Below are 22,912 nucleotides of genomic sequence, written 5' to 3'. Positions count from 1 at the left end.
GGGAGCTGGACAAACTTGCTTTCCTCTCCGGGCCCCGTCAAGATGAGGGGTAAGGGGCGCCATAACAGGAAGACCTCCTTTCAGAACCCTCCTCCACCGCCTATTTGCCGCGTGTCCTTGGTGAGAATCTCTCCACCTCCCTGAGCCTCAGTTTCCACATCTGCAAAATGGGGTGCAGTTAATATGGTCCAGGGTGGGTACGACGAGCAAATGAGATCATTCATTCATTCTTTCATTCAATTACTAACAATTCTTGCCCTTCCCTGATATATGAAGCCCTTAGCATAGGAGCCCCTGACTCTTCCATTTTAGCTCACGTCGTGATCTCACGGTTCGTGGGCTCGAGCCCTGCGTCTGCCTCGGCACTGACCGCGCTGAGCCTGCTCGGGATTCTCTCTCTTTCGCTCTCTGCCTGCCCCTCCCCCACGCACATGTGTGTGCACACGCTCTCTCTCCCTCTCTCTCAGAAATAAATAAATTAAAAAAATATCCATTCAAAAAACTCTTAGCCGATAGCTGATGACAAAGAAAAGAGCCCCCACATCATCACGATTATTATACACAAAGGGCATCAGTATGCACTCGTTACACATAAAATGTGTGCGGCGTTTGGCCCAAAGCAGATGCTCAGGAAACACTAGTTTATATTATGTAACAATTCCAGACACACGCTGCGAGATTCTTTCCTTTCGCAGAGGCTGAAGCGTTGAAGTGTGACTCTTGTTCAGGGGCTTGGGGACCGACCGGACCCGAGACCGACCGAGACCTTCATTAGGGATTCCCTGGCGGCCGCAGGTGGGGAGGGCAACCTGTGTGTGGTCCTGTTTGTGTGTTCCAGTCCTTCTGGGTAAATGCCTCCATGAATCTCCCCCTGCCAGGGCTTGCGGGTCAGGTTTCGGGGCCCCAGGCAGATGTTGTCCAGAGTAGCCCTGTTTCCTTAATCCTCAGGGCTCCAGAAATTGTCCTTAGAAGAGAGAACAACAGGCCTGCTGAGGCCACCATCTGTGCAGGTCTCGATTTGTAAATGCTCACGAGGGTGGCAGGAAAGAGGTCTCTATAGTAACGGCTGAGGAAGGGGCTGTGTGTGTGTGTGTGTGTGTGTGTGTGTTGTAAGGCAGAGGACAGGGAGGAAGGATCAGCCCCAGACCTTATTCTCAAACCTTTTTTCCTACCGTGATGAGCTATTAATTAATACTCGCTGCTGCTTTATTATCCCAGGAGATAATTAGCTACTGTTCCGAACTGGAGTCTCATGGGGAACATTTGCTAAAGCGATTCATTCACTTCTGCTTACCTACATGGGCAAATGCTGCAGACCCTGGGGACCCGGAGGGGAGAAAGTGGAACAAAGGCGACTCTCTGTGAAGCTGAGCTTCCCAGTGAGATGGCAAGGGCAGAGCCCAAATTAGTGCGGACACAGCAAGTGATTTAAAAATGCCAGCTCGGATTATTCTGGAAGGCAGAATGGAGCCTCCTAAGGTGCCAGTGTGTTCGCAAGGGAAAGTCGCCACCTCTGTTTAAAAGGATCCATCAGACCCGAAGGCAGGCAGAAAGGAGGAGAAGGAGGAGGGACTCCGCAACCAATTGGTCCTGGGTCCAAGCGTGCCAAGTCCACACTCTTCTCCTGGCCTTTGCACATGCTGTTCTTTGTGTCAGGAAGTTGCTTCCTGCAACTTTGCCCAGCTCACTCCTCCTCAGCCTTAAGTCTCAATTTAGACCCCGGAGCCTCCTCCAGGAAGCCCTCCTTGATTCCCGCCCCCTCCTTCCTCAACCTGGATTGGAGCAGGTGACTGCGCTGGGTTCCCGCATCACAGTTTTGTTCATTCTGAGTTGTAATAGACTGGGACTATCTGCCTCTCCAATTAGACCTTTTGTTGAGGATTATGTCTTTTTCTCCTACATATACTAGTAAATGAAAGATAACAGGTTTGGGGGCACCTGGTTCTGAGCTAACAGCATGGAGACTGCTTTGGATTCTAGCTCTCTCCTCTCTCTCTGGCCCTCCCCTGCTCTCTCTCTCTCTCTCTCTCTCAAAATAAATAAACTTAAAAAAAAAAAGAAAACACGTTTTACAAGGTGTGTATAGAATGCTAGTTTATGCATCAAAACGGGAGAAGACACAACACTTATTAGGTGGCTAAAAAGCTGACCATCCCAAGTGCTTATGAAAACGTGGAGCTATTGGGACACCTCGTCTGCTGTTCACAGAAATGCAAAGTTATATGGCCACTCTGAAACATACATTTGGCGGTTTCTTAGAAAGGCAAACATACCCTTACTGTTCGACCCAGCCAACCCACTCCTAAGTATTTACCCTAGAGAAATGAAAACATACTGTCCACACAGACTCCTGTACACGAATGTTTATAGCCCCTTTATTCATCATCTCCAAAAGCTAGAGATGTTCCTGAACCCAATGTCCCTACACTGGTGAGTGGATAAACAAACCGAAGTCCATTCACATAATGGAATGCCACTCGGTAACAGGCAGGAGTTAATTCCTGATACTCACAACAACAGGGGTGAGCGTTCAGTGCATTATGCTGAGTGAAAGAAACCAGAGACAGAGAGCTGCACACCGCGTAATTCCATTTAAATGCCGTTCTGGAAAAGACAAACTATACTGATGGAGATCGGATCCACCGTTCCCAGGGATTAGGGGAGTGGGGAGAGGAGAGTCTACACAGGGGGCATGAGGGAACTTTTGGGGGTGGTGAAGCTGTTCTGTATCTCGACTGTGGCATGGGAGACATGACTTTGCATTTGCCGAAATGCCTAGAACTGGACACCTGAACACATGAATGTTACCACACATCAGTTATACTTCAATATACCTGGCTTAAAAAAACATAAAAAGAACTCTTAAAAAGATTTTTAAAAGGTGTGTGTGTGGGGTGCCTGGGTGGCGCAGTCGGTTAAGCGTCCGACTTCGGCTCAGGTCACGATCTCGCGGTCCGTGAGTTCGAGCCCCGCGTCAGGCTCTGGGCTGATGGCTCAGAGCCTGGAGCCTGTTTCCGATTCTGTGTCTCCCTCTCTCTCTGCCCCTCCCCCATTCGTGCTCTGTCTCTCTCTGTCCCAAAAATGAATAAACGTTGAAAAAAAATTAAAAAAAAAAAAGGTGTGTGTGTGCAGGGGGAGAATGATGTATGAGCTTCCTTATGGATGAAGGATCTGGAAAGGGGCAGAGAAGACAATGGACGACTGACGAGAGCTTTGACCTTGCAGGTGGTGGACCAGGGTCCCCATCCCAGCTCCAACCCCGTCTCACTGCGTTCTCTGGGCAGGTCTCTTTCCCTGTCTGAGCTTCCTGCCATATCCGTAAACCCAGTGCTTATCACATCTTCTCTGCAGCCTAGAAGATTTGGCAAGAGAATCTCAGAATCCTAGGTGTCAAGGCGTCTCCTAGAGGCGTAAGGAGGACCCCAAATGATAGCGTGGGGAGTGGTCAAGAGCATGAGTTTTAGAGCCAAGAGACAGGGCTGTGTTCAAATCCCAGCTTTGCTGCTTGCTTTCTAGGTGGCCTTGGGCTAGTCTCTCTGAGTCTCAGTTTCCTCATCTGTGAAGTGGGGACAACAACTGTAGCTGCATTATAGGGTTGCCCCCAAGGCCTTAGGAATACCTGGCATGTAGAGCGTTTGACATGGAGCCAGCAAGTTGCAGCCCTGGGCTCAAATAAACTGCTGCCATTTTTATAAATAAAGTTTTATTGGCACACAGTGACACCCATTCATTTCCATATTCTCCAAGGCTGCCTTTGAGCTACGACAGCACAGTGGGGTAGCCACAAGAGACTGGCTGTCCTACAAAGCCAAAAATATTTACTTTCTGGCCCTCAACAGAAATTCTTGCTCTAACCTTCCTGATCTATTATCTTCCTAGCCGTCATTGCTGTGTGAGGTCACCTTGTTCCTTTATTTGTTTGCTTGCTTATCATCTGTCTTCTGCACTAAATGGAAGACAGAAATCACATCAGCTTGGTTCCCTGCTGGATTCCCACATAGCACATAGCAGGCATTTAAAAAAAAATTTTTTTTTGCAGCACGAATGAATTCATAAAGTAGGCTTGGGGGTGCGTACATCTGGCTATGTCTTTCCAGAATGTTGGAGGAGAAAGAGACTTAAGAAGTCCTCTAAACAAACTCTCGTTGTAAATAAGGGGGGCCAGACACGGTGTAGAGTGGACACCCACAGGGAGGACAGTGAGGAAGCCTGATCCCAGGACTGAGAGGCGAATCCTAGGGTCTAAGAATCATCTTGTGACCCACCTCTCTGCGGTAGAGATGGGACACACAGGACGACGAAATGCTGTGCCCAATCCTGACTTGGATCCCAGCTTGGGAAGAAATGCCCTAAAACGCAGTCTCAGGAGATGGGTGAGGCAGGAACGTGGGTCGGGGGTTAGACAGTAGCGTTGTAACAGTTTTAACTTCTCGGTTGTGATCATTACATTCGGGTTACGTAGGAGACTGTCTTTGATCTTGGGGGGGTGCATGCTGAAGTATTTGGGAATGAAGGCGCAGTTGTGTTTGAAACCTACAGGGTTGGGACAGATACAAAGATAGATGTAGAGAAATAAACAAAGATAAAGCAAATGTGGCAACATGTTACCAATGCCTGGGTGAATCTAGTTTAAGATGATATGGAGGGGCGCCTAGGGGGCTCAGTTGGTTAAGTGTCCGACCAGCTCAGGTCATGATCTCTAGGTGTGCGGGTTCGAGCCCTGTGTCGGGCTCTGTCCAGATGGTTCAGAGCCTGGAACCTACCTCAGTTTCTGTGTCTTTCTCCAAAATAAATAAACTTAAAAAAAATCTTTTTTAAGATAACATGGAAGTTCATTGCACGATTCTTGCAACTTTCCTGTGGGTTGGAAAAAAATTTTTTTTCCAAAATAAAAGAAAAAAGGAAGAAACAAATAAGGCAGCCATCTCCAGGCTGCCTTCCCATCTATTCTTGTCCCTTCTGCGGCATGCTCCCTGGTGCTCCTTAGGAACTGTGAGGCCAGAACTGACCTCTGAGAAGGAAACAGATGTAGCAGTTTCGAGTGTTTCAGATGCACTCAGTGGAGTCCACACTTCACAATGGACTTGTTGAGTATCTACTATGTGTCAGAATTATAGTTTCTGCACCTGCTTCCCATGGGTTTGACTGAACTTTTCCCCCGGTGCATCAGTGGAATTAACTCTGGATTTGGGCATCTTTGTTGACAAATGCTAGGTGCCTCATCTGATGCTCCTGGCTCCGTAGGTGATGTGCAGACAGCTCATTTGTGAGTTCAGATTCCACAAAATGAGCAGCCCCTTTAGGGGACTTTCATACTGGGGAGAGCACAAGCTGGGACACAGATCCCTCTATTGTCACCAGACTGCATCTGAGTATGCTTATACTTTCAGGTTGTCACTCTCCCTAAGGACAAGTTTGGTTGCTGAATTCATGTATGCACCCCTACCCCATGCCGACTACAAAAAAGTTGGGTGATTAAGCTACATTATCGGAAAGCTTACCATGTCTATACATTATTTCTGGTGCCATGCCACGCATTAGACCCTGAGGCAAAAGGAAAAATCCAGTAATGTGGATCCTATCTTTATTTAAAAATTTGATAGGGGCGCCTGGGGGGGCTCAGTTGGTTAAGCGACCGCCTTCGGCTCAGGTCATGATCTCGCAGTTGGTGGGCTTGAGCCCCGCGTCGGGCTCCGTGCTGACAGCTGAGAGCCTGGAGCCTGCTTCCGATTCTATGTCTCCCCCTCTGTCTACCCCTCCCCTGCTCACTCTCTGTGTCTCTCTGTCTCTCAATAATAAATAAATGTTTAAAAATTTTAAAAAATTGATAAATTATTCATTGTTGACTTTTTACACACATTAATTTTGATTTCTTAGAACATTGCATTGAAACATTATTTACCTTGATTGCTGAGGTGTGGGAGGGGTTGGGTTTTTTGGTTTTTTTTTTTTTTTTTTGGTGCCTTCTTAAATTTGCACCTGAGGCAGGTGTCTTGCTTATCCTAGTCCTGGCTCACATGCGTTATTTCTAACATGCATCCACACCATACCACTAATTCCTCATCACAATGCTCTGAGAAGGTACTACCATTATCCCCATTTCACCGGTAAGGAAACTGAAGCACAGAGAGGTTCGACTGTGCCCAAAGTCCTAGCCAGAAGGAGAAAAGTCTGGATTTGTGTTTTTGACTCAGAGCCTGCTCAGTAAAGTAAAACAATAAACGAAGTTATGAGATGGGTTTTGAACTGAGGAATCAAAAGATCTAGTCTTGAGACCCACTTCTGCCCCAGGCTCTTCTGAGCCCTCCCTCAGTTTCCCTATCTGGAACTGAACTTAAATATTCTGAGCTTGCCCTGTTTTTTCCCCAACTCAGTTTACCAGTTTTCTCTCTTCTGATCCAGCAATAGCACAAGCTGGAGATGGGGAGATGTAGGTATCATCCAGGGCTTTTGGGCCAAACTGGATGTGAGAGACCTAGGAGGGGGTTGGGCTGAGTAGTGGGGAGACCTTGAGGACCATAGTGAGTGCCCCCTCCCAACTCCAGAAAACCCCAACCCAGTTTTTGGGCAGATGCCAGACTTTTATTCTGAAACCGAGACCACAGCCTATGAGGTAATCTTTGGAGCTGCATTCTAGACGGAGTCCCATTGGCCGGCCGGTGAAGCCCCTCCTCGGGTTCCCGGTGCCCCGCCTTCTCCAAAGCCCATAAAAGTGCACGTCCTCGCCTTGGCAGCCACTGGTCACCTGCATCTGCCCACAAGATTGGAAGCAGGTGAGGCATACAGAGGCTGCCTGGTGGTGGTGGGGAGGGTGGTCTGAGGGACCAGGGATCCCGGGGATGGGGCTGGTTTGCAGCTCAGCGCATGGATATCCTCCAAGAAAGTGACAAAGACGGCAAAGTTTGGCGGTCTGGGAAGCGGAGACCAACGGGGCTGACTACCTGGGAGGTAAGTCTGGGAACAGCCACGAGGTGGGGAGCAGGTATGAGTCCTGGTTGCGACCTCTCCGTGTCTCCCCTACTATCATTCTGAAGCTCCCCGGGAAGAAAATAGGAAGGTAAAGAAATCTGGGGGAGGGGGAGAGTCAGAAGGACAGATAACAGAGGGGAGTGGGGGGAGCCAAGGGAAGAGCGGGAAGCAAGTCAAGTTTTCTTCAGCACGGAGGCTTTGGATAGCTCACCGACCACCGCGGAAGGAAATTGCTATTTGTTTCAGCACCGAGACTCCGGACAGCGCCTCTCGGGGACCAGGAAGGGAACCGCGATCTGCTTCAGCACCAGGACTCCGGACAGCTCCCAGAGGCTTTCCGGGGCCGACTTAATTTCAGCACCAGGAAACCGGGCAGCTTCCCTGGTAACGGGGGAGCTCGCCCTTGCACCCTGATGGGGGAACAGAGGATGGTCTGACGCTTCTGGAGACCTGCCCCTCATTTAATGGACGTTTCGACGAATTCTTTTCTAGATCAGCAGGTGAAATGAAACCACATACACAAATCTGTAATTCCCTGTTAACAGGTGAGATGGCCAGTCAGTAGGACCGTGGGGGAACACGCGCCTGCCAAGATGACATTGCTGTGCTCTTTCCAGACTTCTGTGAGAAGCATTGTGCCAAGCGTTTTATGTACATTATATCACGCCATCTTTCATCCCTAGGACATGGGTGTTATTGGGCCCAGGTGACACATGAGGAAACTGAGACCCAGAGATTGGCAGGGATGTAACTAGCCCAAGGGTGAATGAAGCTGTAAGTCAACCCCACCTCCGTCCAACTCCAAATTTCATGTTCCTGACGTGCCTGGGTGGGAGTTGGGCCCTTGGGAATCAGATCCTGCCTCTCTCCAGGAGGACCAGAAGAGGCACTGGAGAAGTAGGAAGCCCAGATGTTATGGCTTGGCTCAAGTGAGGGGTAGAAGCTGGGTGGGGGCTCCCAGGGGAGGGGCAGAGGGTGGCAAAGAAGACTGGAGCGGTTGTGGTCTAGTGCTGTGTGGAAGACTAGTGATTTTGTTGTTCTGATGTATTATGACAACAAGTCACAGCTTCCTCATTGCGTGGACTCCCGTCAGCCTCCGCCTGAGACGGACGAGCAAGTGTGGGGGACAGGGGATCATAGAGGATCACTTACATCCAGGGAGAGGACCAAGGATAAGGGAGGGAACAAAACAGGGACACGCGCCCCCGGAGCATACAGCGACGTGCCATAGATGGTATTGGCCATGTCACTTGTACACCCCCACAGGCCGGGAATTACAAAACATCTGACTCAGAGCCCAGGGTCTTTAACCATCTTACTACACTTTCCTGATGGAAATCAATGAAGGAATGGCATGTGAAGCCCTCCCTAGACCATAGTTCTTTGGCGCCTTCTCAATAACATTTCGAGGAATGGTTTTTTCCTCCCCCATCCTGCCATCAGTTCCGTGGACCACTTACAGGACAAGGTAAACTTGTGCCTGGTAGGTGAGTTGTGGCCTCCATGAGGCTCACCCCCAATTCTCTATGGCATCCTAATCAAGTCACAGACACCACAGCGAGCTCGAGCTCGTTGTAGCCTTAGAACCTTTGTCTTTGCGATTCCATCAACTTGGAAAACTCCGCCCCCTACAGCACCCCCACGGCTCACTCTACCCTCTTCGCCAAGCTTCGTGTCACCAAGGGAGGTTTTCCTGGTTGCCTCACCGCCCCCACCCCATGTCAAGTCTATATTACACATTCTCATAGACCTGGGATATCTTCTCTCCAGAACTTCTGTCCAATAACTTCAGTTATCTGTTTGCAGGACTGTCTCCCATTACACTGTGAGCCCCATGAAGGCAGAGATTGTGTTTGTATCACAGCTGTGTCCCCAGCACCCAATTCAGGGCCTGGCACACAGCAGGTGCTCAATAAACATTTGTTGGATCAATAAAGGCACCAGAGAATAAACCAATACATCAATCAATAAATTAATTGATGGCTTCAGCACGCATACACAAAGATCCTGCTTCTCCTTGGTCTCCCCCAGAGACATACCATAGGGTGATGGTTGCTGCAGGTGTTTATTGGGGAGTGTAATTAAATTTGTGGACACTCAAGGGCCAGCCAGCCAACTAATAGCCCCAGGAGAGAGCCAGGCTCATTTAATTAGCAATTACGAAGCATTGATTCCTCATTAGCTCCGGCAACCCCTGTCTCCCTCTTCAGTCCCAGACAAATGAAATCTTTCTCTCTCCCAGGAGTACTGCCTCAGTGGGTCCATTAACAAGCAGAGAAACACGATTACTAAGACACCTAAATGCCAGAGGCGCTTCATGAATGGTGTGGGGAGAGGGGGTTCAATGTCTGGGTTAAGGCTAACTGTGAGATTATCTGGTATATTTAGAATCACCCTCTGGGTGCGGGAGAGCTTTTGGATAGGAAAATACACCTGAATACTGTCCCCCCAATTAGGGACTCGGTTGAAAGGAGAGATTCTGCCCTGGTAGTTCTGTGAATACCTTCCCCTGAGTGCTTCACACTCACTCCAAGTTAATCATTCCAAACTGAACGCCCAATCCACCCAGCCACCAGTATGCCCCTCCCTCCACGTCCCCATCAATGTGGCAGGGGGACACAGACACCCAGAGACCCTCCCCTCCTCATGCAGCAACCTCCATCCCTGTATCCTCCAAGGTAAGTCATTCTGGCTGAAGCCACCTCTCCTCCAGCTCCCTGCCTCCACCATTGCCTGGTCATCTGTGGTCTCTTCCCTCCTTCCCCAACACGCACACAGCCAGCTCATTCTCCACGTACATTAGGGGTCTTCTAAAGCGCAAATCTGATCAAGTCCCACTTTTGTCTTCAATCCTTCAAAGACTCCCATTGCCTGCAGGATAAAATTCAAATAGCCTCACATAGCTCACCTGGTCTGGCACCTGCTGAGAGTAATTGCACGTCATTTCCCTGCCAGCTACACCCAACAATTAGCCCACCCAGGACCACCTCTTCCTTGGATTCCCCAACTTTAACGTGAGGATGATTCTCCTGAGAAGCTCATAGAGAATGCAGATTCCAAGGACCCTCCCAGCTTCAATAAGCAGAGGTGAGGGAGACCCAGAAATCTGCATTTTGATCAGTTTCTCCACTGATTCTTAGGGAATTCTTCTTTTGATTTAAAAAGACCACCAACTTGGGGCGCCTGGGTGGCGCAGTCGGTTAAGCGTCCGACTTCAGCCAGGTCACGATCTCGCAGTCCATGAGTTCGAGCCCCGCGTCAGGATCTGGGCTGACGGCTCGGAGCCTGGAGCCTGTTTCCGATTCTGTGTCTCCCTCTCTCTCTGCCCCTCCCCCGTTCATGCTCTGTCTCTCTCTGTCCAAAAAAAAAAAAACCAAAAACAACCTTTTATTTCTCCCAAAGATCTCTGGGGAGACACTTCAGCTAATCTCATCAGATTCACCTTCATACGCCCTCATGCCAGCGACATGCTAAGTATTCAGTTGAGATAGATATAAATGCTGGTGTCCGAGCCCCTGTTACCTTCACCAGACACAAAATCACGGAGGCCATGTGCACCTATAAACATAAACCAGCACACAGAGTTGCTGTGGGTGTCTGAACTGAGGATACAACCCACTGAGCTATCCTATTGTATTTGGTCTGTGCCCACTTATCTTCATTTGGGAATCCACGAGACAAGTGTAGTTGCTTGGGAAGGTGGTCCCAGAAAGTAGAAGTCAAGGGACCTGAGAATAAGGCAAAGAAGCAAGCAAGGCCAATCTACAAGAATGTGGTCTGGTTATGCTGATAGACTCAAAATAGCAGTGCTTAAATGAAATGGAAATATATTTCCCCCCTTTGGCACAGCAATCCCATGCCTAGATTTACATAGAAGAGAAACAAACATTGTTTCCACAGAATGAATTTTACAGAAACAACCTCAACAGTTATAGTCATAATAGCCAAAAACTAACTGGTGAGTGGATAAACAAATTATGGTTATCCCACCCTGGGCTACTCAGTGTGTGTGGGGGGGAGGGGGGAGAAACAAACTAATGAGAGGCCCCCGGGTGGCTCAGTTGGTTAAGCATCTAAATCTCGATTCTGGCTCAGGTCATGATCTCACGGTCATGATCTCATGATCATTGTCTCACGGTCATAAGATTGAGCCTCACATTGGGTTCAGCATGGAGCACAGAGCCTGCTGGGGATTCTCTCCCTCTCTCTCTCTCTCTCTCTCTCTGCCCCTCCCCTGCTTGTGCTCTCTCGCTCCCTCTCTCAAAATAAATAAATAAATAAATAAACTTCAAAAAGAAAGAAACAAACTTATGATACACACGGAAGTATAGAGGACTAGAAAGTCATGCTGAACAAAATAAGTTTGAGCACACATGCATGATTCAATTTATAGGACACAGAACAATGGGCAAAACTACTCTATATTGAGAGAAATCGGAACATTGGGCTTTGGTGCCTGGCTGGCTTAGTCGGAGGAGAGTGCAACTCTTGATCTCAGGCTCATGAGCTCAAGCCCCACGTCGGACATAGAGATTACTCAGAAGAAGGAGGAGGAGGAGAGGGAGAGGGAGGAGAGGGAGAGGAGGAGGAACAGGAAGAGGAAGGAGGAGGAGGAGGGGGAGGAGGAGGAGGAGGAGGAGGAGGAGGAGGAGGAGGAGGAGGAGGAAGGAGGAAGGAGATACTTGTTGGAGGATTGGGAGCCTCCAGGTGGGTAGGAATCCATTGGAAATGGGTCTGTGGAGCTGTCCGAGGTTCTGAAAAAGTTCTCTCTCTTGATTAGGGGAGTGACAGTATGGGGGTATATACAATTGCCAAACATCTACCCACTTAATTAAGTTCTGTGCATTTTACTATGTGAAAAAAAATCCAAGTTATTCTTTTTATTAAAAAAAACCCATGTAATGCATTCATTTTATGTCACATAACTGGGTGTATGCACTTCAGGGATGGTTTAGTGCCCATGATGGCAGGGCCCAGGCTCCTTCTGCATCATTGCTCTGCTACCCTTCGTGCATCGCGCTCACCCCCCGTGGTCCAAAATGATGCACCATGTATTGGAATATTGTTTATATTTTCTGAGGCCAGATGTGCTCAGCTTTAAATCGTGGGTTCTAGCGCTGCGAGAGAGAGAGAATGGTTGCTGAGAACAGCCAACAATCTCTGCTACACGTATCTCAAACAGTTGGAAGCCCACCCAGTGTTGTTCACATTCTCCAAGCCAGTTTCCAACTGGGACCTCCTGTGAGCCTGTATCTCCAGGCTCACATTTCAAAAGAGAGTTATAAGCTCCTGGAGAGGGAAGGCATACGAATGGCTCACAAGGTAGAGCTGCCTAAAAGACACGCCCATATCCTGGAGAGATAGACAAGGACAGAACAAATAAAACACGCGATCCAGTCGACAGCGGATGCAACACAGTTCCGAAGGCAAAAAGCAGCCGTAGGAAAATGTAGAGTTTGAAATGTGGAATGAAACGCCTCAGAGACTCATGGGAAGTGTGTGGGACCCTGCCTTTGGAACACTATGTGGGCTGAAAATTAAAATCAGCCAGCTCTTGGTGCGAGCAAAAATTCTAGTTCTGTGATGGGATTAGAGACTGCTCCACGGGTCAGTGGGGCAGAAAGGTGAAGAATGCTGAGTGGGGACATTGGGCAAGAGCGTTCCCTCCCAACTCAGCTTCCCTATCTGCAAAAATAGTGACAATTGTGGCAATTTCTTCAGGCTGTTGCAGAGATCAAGATGATTGTATTAGTGCATAGCACCACGCCTGGTACATAGTAAATGTTCAAGAAATTACAATGAGGACATTGGCAATAGTGACAGATAAATAACTGGGTAGTAGGAAGAAAAGTATAAAGGTGGATACAGGGGCGCCTGGGTGGCGCAGTCGGTTAAGCGTCTGACTTCAGCCAGGTCACGATCTCGCGGTCCGTGAGTTCGAGCCCCGCATCAGGCTCTGGGCTGATGGCTCGGAGCCTGGAGCCTGTTTCTGATTCTGTGTCTCCCTCTCTCTCTGCCCCTCCCCCGTTCATGCTCTGTCTCTCTCTGTCCCAAAAATAAATAAAAAACGTTGAAAACAAAATTAAAAAAAAAAAAGGTGGATACATAACGGATTGACAGATGGAAAAGGAGAAGGAAGGGAGTAAGAGACGGACCCATTTCTGAGCCACAGGCCAGAGGCCCACGAGGTCCTTCCTCTCGAGCAGCTGATGAAATCCAACACCTGGACCACTTCCCTATCAGCTCTCATGTTCAAGGGACACTGTGCACCTGCTTCGATTGCCCCAGGGCTGGGAGCCAGGCAACTAGGGACAGCCTCATTGTCCAGGAGCCCGGGAAGTTATTCAAATTAGCCAATCCCAAGAAGTCCTGGAAACCTAGCGAACCCTACTCAGGTTGCTTACAGCTCCAGCTTGCTGTCCCCCGCCCCCCCTAGGGCACGCCCCGTATCCTTCTCTTACTTGGAACTCCAAGTGACAAAGTGTTCTGCACGTCTTCTCTGCAAGTGTCACTGTGTTGTGATATGCCACCAGAAAAAATCTTATACAACATGGGGCGCCTGGGTGGCTCAGTCGGATGAGCACCCAACTTTGGCCCAGGTCATGATCTTGCGGTCTGTGGGTTCGAGCCCCGAGTCGGCTCTGTGCCGACAGCTCGGAGCCCGGAGCCCGCTTCGGATTCTGTGTCTCCCTCTCTCTCTGCCCCTCCCCCGCTCACGCTCTGTCTCTCTCAAAAGTAAAACAAACATTACAATCTCATCAAACAAATGCACATAACATAAAACTTGCATTTTAACCATTTTAAAGTGGCAATTTAGTGACACTCAGTACATTCCCAGTGTTCTGCAATCATCACCACTACTTACTTCCAGAACATTCCACCACCCCCAGAAAGAACCCCATTCCGTTAAGCAGTCACTTCCCATGCTCCTTCTACACCCCGCCCCTCCAGCTCCACTAACCTGTATTAATTTGCCTATTCTGAATGTTTCACATAAATACTATACTATGCTGTGTGGGCTGTTATGTTTGACTTCTCTCGCGGATAATAATGTTTCCATAATGTCGTACATGTTGCATAATGTTTCCAATACTCATCTACATTGTATCAAGAGTCAGAAAGTGCTTCTTTCCTTTTTATGGCCACATAATATTCCACTGCATGACCATACCACATTTCCTTTCTGCAGACACTGTTTTCATAGCTTTAGATACACTACCTCGCATGAACTGGTTACGACTGTCACACTCCGTTTTGTAGGACAAGAGGCCGAGGTCAGAGATGAGCAGGCTCCTGGGGCCCGCACAGCTAGTGGGGGACAGAGCCAGGATTTGAACGCGGGCAGTGTGCAGCCAGCGTCCGCATTTCAAGCCATTACCTTATGCTCCTCCCATAGCCTGGTACTCAGAGACAGTGTGGCGATTGTGACGTGTCCCTCTGTCATTTCCACGACATTTGCATGTTGAGATGCAAACAGAAGCCGACTTGTGGTCGCGCAGTGCATCGGCAGCAGTCAGGATGGCGAGGGCAGAGCTCAGACGCTGCATGGTCTCCAGGACTTGCCTTTCCCGTTGGTCCCAAGGGTGGCTGGGGGCCACCCCGGGGGAGAGTTGATTACGTCCCATCCAGTACCTTAATGGGTCCTTCAAAAAGAGAGTGGCTTCGGTTTCCATGACGACAGGCAGGCAGCATCACAAGGAGATGGCTGAGCTTCCTCCCCTGACCCACATCTGGCTCTGGAATCTGTCCCCTTCTGTACCTGCCTTTCGCCTTTCTGGATCCCAGGAGCCCAGCCTGTGCCCGGTGCTGACCAGAGACGGCATCTGTGGTGGGGGGGGGGGGGGTCAGCGCTCACACCTGCTGGTTTGCTCCGCGCTCCTGCTCCTTGGCCCTGCCCCAGCCTGGTGAGGGATGGAGGGACAGAAGCAGCACATGGTGCAAAGAGACGCAGGAGGGACAGGGCACTGGGTCCTGTCCCCGGGGGGGGGGGGGGCACCATGCCACGCCCAGAGACGTTTAGCCAGCCAAGGAGGAGATGGAAAAAGCTGTCAGATGGAAACTGTTCACAGGGTTGGACAGGGCAAGATTTTTGTGGTTGTTTTTATTTATTTTTGAGACAGAGAGAGACAGAGCACGAGCCAAGGAGGGGCAGAGAGAGAGAGGGAGACACAGAATCTCCAGGCTCCGAGCGGTCAGCACAGAGCCCGACACGGGGCTTGAACTCAGAAAACTGTGAGATCATGCCCTGAGCCGAAGTTGGACGCTCAACCGACTGAGCCACCCAAGGGCCCCAAGACTTTTTTAGCTGACAGTGACCAGACAGGTCACAGAACTTGCTCCTCAGGGCAGAGAAGAGAGATTTTACAGACAGCGGGGAGGAAACAGTTGGAGAAAACACACACACACACACACACACACACACACACACACACACACACACCACAAAACCATCCTTGTTTCAGCCCGCCTGGTTCGGACTCAGGGATAAAACCAGCCGTGGAGAGAAGGAAAGCATCAGCGGCTTGTGAACGCTCTGGACCTTCCAGGAGCACAGCTGTGAAGGGAGAAGGGAGCACTGGAGTCCGCATGGCAAAGCCCGTAGGCTCATCCGTGTTAAATATCCCAATTTTGATCATTGAACTGTGGCTCTGTAGGACAAGTCCTTGTTCCAAGGGAATGCCCACCAACGTGTTTAAGAGTAAAGTTAGTCAATGGGGCACCTGGGGGGTGGGGGCCTCAGACGGTTGAGCGTCCGATTCTTGGTTTCAGCTCAGGTCATGATTCCAGGGCTGTGAGATCGAGCCCGGGGCTGGGCTCTGAACGGAGCCTGCTTGGGAGTCTCTCTTTCTCTGCCCCTTCCCCGCACACGTGTGCGCTCTCTCTCTCTCTGTCTCTCTCTTTCTCCAGAAAAAAAAAAAAAAAGAGTAAAGGTGGTCAAGACCCCAACTTACTGACTCAAATGGTTCAGAAAACATATATGCATTATGTGTATATGTATGTGTACAAATGCATTACATTTTATTCTATGTCATCTGAACTTATATTTTATACATCATGCGTTATTTTATATGTTTTATATAATTACGTAATGTATTACTTATAACACCTTACCATATTTTGTTATAAATTATAATGTAGGGGCACCTGGGTGATGCGGTCAGTTAAATGTCCGATTCTCGGTTTCGGCTCAGGTCATGATCTCACGGTTTGTGGGTTCGAGCCCCGCGTTGGGCTCTGAGTGGAGCCTGCCTGGGACTCGCTCTCTGCCCCTCCCCTGCTCTCTCTCTCAAAATAAATAAATACACTTTAAAATATAGAGCATTGGGGGCGCCTGGGTGGCTCAGTCGGTTGAGTGGCCAACTTCGGCTCAGGTCATGATCTCGCGGTTTGTGAGTTCAAGCCCCGCGTCAGGCTCTGTGCTGACCGCTCAGAGCCTGGAGCCTGTTTCAGATTCTGTGTCTCCCTCTCTCTCTCTGACCCTTCCCTGTTCATGCTCTGTCTCTATCTGTCTCAAAAATAAATAAACAAGGGGCGCCTGGGTGGCTCAGTCGGTTAAGCGTCCGACTCCGGCTCAGGTCATGATCTCACGGTTCGTGGGTTCGAGCCCCACATCGGGCTCTATGCTGACAGCTCAGAGCCTGGAGCCTGCTTCGGATTCTGTGTCTCCCTCTCTCTCTGACCCTCCGCCGTTCATGCTCTGTCTCTCTCTGTCTCAAAAATAAATAAACATTAAAAAAAATTAAAATAAATAAATAAATAAACGTTAAAAAATCATTTTAAAATATAGAGCATAATATAAATATTATGTATCATATTATATACGCCTATATAATAAATGTTATATAAACAATAATCTACGTAATTAGACCACATAGATAAAGCAAACATGATAACATGCAAATGACTGAGGAATCTGGGTAAAGGATAAGCAAAACTATTTTGCCTCTTCTCGCAACTTTTCTATAAGCTTGAAATTAGAGCAAAACAAGAAGTTACAAGCCAGGCAGGGGTGGTTTAACTTTTGAAAAATCAGTCCGCGTCATTCGCGATATAGTCACCAAAAGCAAACTGCACGATCATCTCAATAAATGCAGAGAGAGCTCTTGACAAAATCTGACATCTATCCTTTTTTTTTGTTGTTTTATTTTTAAGTCTGGGGATAAGGGTAATAGAAGGGAGTTTTCTTGACCCAACAAAGGACACCTATGAAACCCCACAGTGACCGGCACACTCCCATGATACAAGACTGGTCGCTTCCCTCCAAGACTGGGAACAGATCAGGTCTGTTGTAGCTACAGCAGTGAGAAAAGGAATCAAAAGCATCGATTTTGGAAGGAAGTGAAGAAAAAACAAAAAAAAAAACACCTGCCTCTATTCGCGGATGATGTGATTGTGCAGTTTTAATATGCATAGTTTATTACATACTAATTATGCCTCCATAAAGCTGTTTTTTTTTTTAATCACAGATACACGAAAACAGCTTGATGGTTCCTCAAAGAGTTAAAACAGAATTAGCATATAATCTGGCAATTCCACACCTAGATTTATACCCGAGAGAATTGAGGGGCGCCTGGGTGGCTCAGTTGGTTAAGCATCTGACTCTTGATCTCAGCTCAGATCTTGATCTCAGGGTCTTGAGTTCAAGCCCTGCGTTGGGCTCCATGCTGGGCGTGAGGCCACTTAAAAAAAAAAAAAAAAAAAAAAAACATTGGAAACAGATTCAAACAAATGCTTATCATTGCAGCACTAGTCCTCACAGGCCAAAGGTGGAAACAACCCAAATGTCCATCAGCAGATGAGTGGAGAGACAAAATGTGGTCCATCCCTAAGCCAGAAAATTATTCAGCCACAAAGTGCACAAAGCAGTCACACACGATACAATGTAGATACATCGTGGAAACGTGATGCTCAGGGAGAGAAGCCAGATACTTGGGGCGTGATTCCAGTTACATGAATTGTCCAGAAGAAGCGGGTCCAAAGAAGTTGGGTGGGGACCGTCCGTTGGGGATGGGGTTTCCTTTAGGGCCGTTGGAAATATTTCGGAACTAGACAGGAGTTGAGGTTGCCCAGCACTTAGAATGGTCTAAATGCCACCGAATCGTACATTTCAAGGTGGTTATTTTAATGTTTCATTAAAATTTTTTAATGTTTATTTACTTCTGGGAGAGAGAGAGAGAGAGACAGAGCCTGAGCGGGGGAAGGGCAGAGAGAGAGGGGGACACAGAATCGGAAACAGGCTCCAGGCTCCCAGCTGTCAGCACAGAGCCCCACGTGGGGCTCGAACCCTCAAACCGTGAGATCATGACCTGCGCTGAAGTCTGACACTTAACGGACTGAGCCACCCAGGCTCCCCTTAAATGTTTCATTTATACACTTGAACATGGTTAATTTATTTCAATTAAAAGAAAATAACAAACACAACGCTTCTCTCTTATTTGTTTTCCTAAGGAAAGTATACACCTGCTACTCAGTAACATTCCTGCTAGAGGCTGGAGGAGGGCTGGAGGGTGGCTTCTGAAGACCCTCAAAGAGAAAGAAAGAAAAAAAAAAAGAAATACATGAGACGCCACTGACGTCAATCATCCCTGCTTGCAGAAGCTGTACGTAGAATGGTGCGCCGCGGTCTCCAGTGGAGGACCCCTGCGTTGGAGATGTCCGCTACAATGCTGAGTTGTAGGCGTGGGGCGACTCAAGGAGGCACCGACTGGGTCGTGCCTGCCCTGTGGTCCAGGCTCTTGGTCTCTGCTCAAGCGTGTGGCTTAAAAACATCCACAAACTTTAAACTTTAGGACATCCCTCTCACATTGAATCTCCTTCCCTGGAGAGGGGGACGTCTGGCTCCGTCCCTCTGAAGAGGACCAGACTTAGTGAGTGCCTTTCAGCCGATAGAACGGGGGCCCGGGTGACACCAGAGTGTGACCCCCAGGGTTGCGGGATACCCCCTACAGATGATCTCCAGATGGGGTGGCGCTGGGGCTTAGGCCTTCTACATACGGATTTTGGGACGACGCAAGGCAGTCCACAGAAGTCACGGAGCTTGGGGGAGTTTGTTAAGCCAAAACAGACAACTAGAATGATGTGGGACTCCACTTTTTGTAACAGCTATCCCGGAAAATGCATGTCTGCGAAACAAACAGCCCCCTACTTTCTCCTTCCCTCCCCAGCCAGGGGCTGGCTGTCCATCCCCCGGGCCCCTGCGTCCCTAACCACACAGTCGGACTTGAGTTATCACCCTCGGCCAGATTCCGGGCCCTTGAGAATGGCGTTGGGCCGCTCGGGGCTGTACCCCCAGCCTCTAGCACATGACCCCGCACGCTGTAGGTACCCAGAACGTCAAGAACTGTGGCTGGAGGGGTGAATGGAGCAAAAGACTGCACTCGCACAGATCTGTCTACTCCCCGCAAGGACACGTCAAGCCCGTTTCTTAGGAACTGAACCGTGGCGGGGTTCCCCCAGCGGGCAGGCAGGCAGCTCCCCGGGGAGGAGACAGACATAGTAAACGACCTCTTGGGCAACTGTGTGACTTGGTTAGTAATCATAGACATGCAAATTAGAGCCACAAGCTACATGTAACACCATTCCCGATATCACTGCTGCCTCCCGGACCACCCGAGAGCACACAGGCTTGAAACAATCATCTTGTCTCAGATGTCACTGATTCTGTAGGTGAGGAAGTTGGGCGTGTCTAGGGGGGGAGGGGGGGCTTCTGTTACCACGTGGGTGGTGGCAGCTCCGGGATGGCTGGGCTGGAAGGTCCAAGAGGCCTTTACTCTGCAGGGGACAGCTGGGAGCAGACGGCCAGAAGGCTGAGCCCTTCTGGGACGGTGGACGGGGGGTCAGCTAGTGGCCTGCCCAGCACCATGATCTCCGGGTTGTTGACTTCCTTCATGGTGATGGGCAGCTCAAGAGAACTGGGGGGGTGGGGGGGGGAAGGCTTCCCCCCTTCTATGCCCTAGCCTCAGAAATCCCAGAACGAATTCCACTTTACAGGTCAAACAGACATGTGACCACACACATTCAAGGGGAGGGGACATAGTCAGAGAATGGGAGAAGGGTCAGAGAATGTGGGGGCCGTGTTATAAAAGTGCCACAAACAGCTATTAAATAAGCAAAGAAGGAGGGGGGAGGAGGAGGAGGAGAGGAGAAGGAGGGGAAGGAGGAGGAAAAGGGGGATGAGGGGAAGGAGGAGGAAGAGGGGGAGGGAGAGGAGAAAGGGGAGGAGGAGGGGAGGAAGGAGAGGAGCAGGAGGAGGGGGAGGAGGAGGGGGAGGAGGAAGAAGGGGAGGAGGGGGAGGAGGAAGAAGGGGAGGAGGGGGAGGAGGAGGGGGAGGAGGAAGAAGGGGAGGAAGGGGAGGAGGAAGAAGGGGAGGAGGGGAGGAGGAAGGAGAGGAGCAGGAGGAGGGGGAGGATGAAGAAGGGGAGGAGGGAGAGGAGGAGGGGAGGAGGAGGAGGAGGGGGAGGGAGACAGGACCCAGGAGTCCTGCTGGCATTTTTTTTTTAACTTTATTTATTTATTTTGGGAGAGTCAGAGCGTGAGTGGGGGAGGAGCAGAGAGAGGGCGAGAGAGGATCCCAAGCAGGCTCGGCGCTGCCAGCGCAGATCCAGACGCGGGGCCCGATCCCGCAAACCGCGGGGTCACCACCACCCAGGCGCCCCATCTGCTGACGTTGTGACCTGTGACATCCAGACTCCGAAGTGTGGGAGGATCCGTCTCTGTTTAAGCCGCCCCGTCGGGGACACTTAGCGGTAGCAGCCCGCCTTGGCCTGTCCCGGCCGCGGCAGCGAAATGCCACGAGCTGGGGGCCTCCAACCCGCAGATTCCTGTTTCCCTTCGGGTGAGGAGGCTGGGGGCGCCGATGACCCCGGGTGCCCCCTTGCTTGGGGGACGGGCCCTCTGCTCGCCGCGTCCTGACGCGGAGGAAGGGGACAGGGCGCTGGCTCTCGCTCTCGGGGCCTCTCTCTCTCGAGGCGGGCTCCGCCTTCTGACCTAGTCGCCTCCCGGAGGCCCCACCTCCTACAACCGTTGCCTTTTGCGGGTTAGGATTTCAGCGTCTGGGTGGGAGGCATGCAGCCGGTAACCCAGTAACGGGCAAGGCAGGGTAGTCACTCCCCTCATTTCTCACCCCCCTCCCCCCCCCAGCCCCCAGCCCCCAGCCCCCAGCCGAGGCTCGGCGCCCCCTAGCGGTCGCCTGGCCTCTTGGCCAACCTGGGGCGTCCGGAGCGCGGCCGCGCAGGTGGCCACCACGTGGGGCGCTAGGGAGTCCCGCCCGGCGGCCCTGACCGACCCCCCCGGGTGCGGCCCGACGTTTGCCCCGCGCGGGGACGGACCGGAAGCGGCACAGCGGGCTCCCCGGAGGCGGAGGGGCTGGGGAGGGGGCGGTCGCCTGGCCCCGGGCCACAGTCCCGGCCGAATGGCGGCCCCACCCCCACCCTGTCTTCCCGCGCTGCCTCCCCGAAGCCTGAGGGCGGCGGGAAAAACTCGAGCGAAAGAGAAGGAGGTGGACGGCGCCGGCACCGGGGCGATCTCGGCCACCATTCTCAGGCAGGGTGGTGCTGTGCTGCCCGGAACGATTCCTTTGTCCGCTCGACATCACATATGGAGCGCCTGCTGTATGCCAGGCCCTGTTGAGCAAACGCACAGCCCCGAGCGCCCACAGGCAAACATCGCGGCTCGTCCGTCCCAGCCCGCGTTGCGAGCGCAGACCGAGAATAATGGCTTCAATATGTAAATTCTAGAGTAGGTGTGGAGGCAAGGTGACATGCGACGGAGCAGAGTCAGGGGGCCTTCGGGGGAGGGGTGGCTGACAGAGGGACGACGGAGCGCGAGCAGGGGAGGGGCAAAGAGAGAGGGGGACACAGACTCCGAAGCAGGCTCCGGGCCCTGAGCTGTCGGCACAGAGCCGGACGCGGGGCTCGAACTCACGAACCGAGAGAACCGCGAGAACATAGAACAGGACCTGAGCCGAGGTTGGGCGCTTAACCGACTGAGCCACCCAGGCGCCCCCGCGGGGTAGCTCATTTTAATCATGAGTCCGTTTCTGCGGTGAAGGAACTCCCACCAGGATGGTTTCCCGCTTGCGGGAGTGGAGTCGCAGAGCAGGAAATTGGGAAGAAATGGGTAGGGTCACCGGGTCACGGTCAGGGTCGGGGCGGATTTCCACCCTGCCCACGCGGTAGGCATGAATCACCCCGAGGGCCCGGCTAAAAGCAGTAGGTAGGAGAGTAATGAGGATGTGATGCGTGTTCTGTATTCATCACCTTTGGTTTTGTTGTTGTTGTTGTTGTTGTTTTTCGTGATTCGTTAACTTTTAGGCACCTAGAATTTAATTTCAATACTGGCTGGGTTTAACATCTAGTTGTCAAAAATGCTGAAAATTTGACAATCAACTCTTGGAAGGCAGTACCCCGGGGGCAGGGGCCCTCCCGCTCAGCCAGGAGAGAAGACTGAGGTCCTCACACACCAACGAAATCAAAAGTCGCTGTGGGCGTGTCCCTACTCTGCCCTAGGGCAAGGGACCGGTCGGGAGGGGAGTTCAGGGACCTGGTTCCCGAAATCTCTCCACAGCCACGCCTACATCCTGTTCTCGGTCTTCCTTCTGGAGGGTAGATGCATCCAGGGTCAGTTCAAGCCACTTTATGGATCCCCCCCCTTCCCCCCCCCCCCCAATTCCTCTGCTGTCTTGACTTATCTGTTACCCCTAATCTCATGCAAACTTCAGCCCTTCCTCCCCTGGTCCCTGGCTCTCCCCTAAGAGTGGACTAGTTAGGATGATGCATCCCCACTGTGGGTCAGAAAATCCAGAATTATAGTGGCTTCCAGAAGATAGGATCTGCAGCGTGGGCGAGACAACCAAACACAAAAAGCCACACTGCGTGTGATTCCATTTATGCAAAATGTCCAGAACAGGCAAATCCATAGACAGGAAGTGGTTTAGGACCTCCTG

The 22,912-nt window shown here is 50.8% G+C and overlaps 1 long non-coding RNA gene across 2 annotated transcripts; it reads right to left on the bottom strand.

The window, feature by feature from the left end:
* Positions 1 to 555: 555 nt before the first annotated feature.
* On the bottom strand, positions 556 to 18,057 carry LOC128314968 (uncharacterized). Of its 2 annotated transcripts, XR_008297339.1 has the most exons (5): positions 17,520 to 18,057; positions 14,189 to 14,612; positions 9,768 to 9,889; positions 7,181 to 7,379; positions 3,854 to 6,751 (listed from the first exon to the last, which is right to left on the bottom strand). It is a non-coding gene; the product is annotated as an uncharacterized LOC128314968 (long non-coding RNA). The 2 variants fall into 2 exon arrangements; XR_008297340.1 differs by lacking the exons at positions 3,854 to 6,751; positions 7,181 to 7,379 and adding an exon at positions 556 to 964.
* Positions 18,058 to 22,912: the final 4,855 nt, after the last annotated feature.

Source organism: Acinonyx jubatus, chromosome A2, assembly GCF_027475565.1.
Source record: "Acinonyx jubatus isolate Ajub_Pintada_27869175 chromosome A2, VMU_Ajub_asm_v1.0, whole genome shotgun sequence".
Classification (NCBI taxonomy): Eukaryota; Metazoa; Chordata; class Mammalia; order Carnivora; family Felidae; genus Acinonyx; species Acinonyx jubatus.
This window is presented reverse-complemented; position numbering and strand designations above follow the sequence as displayed.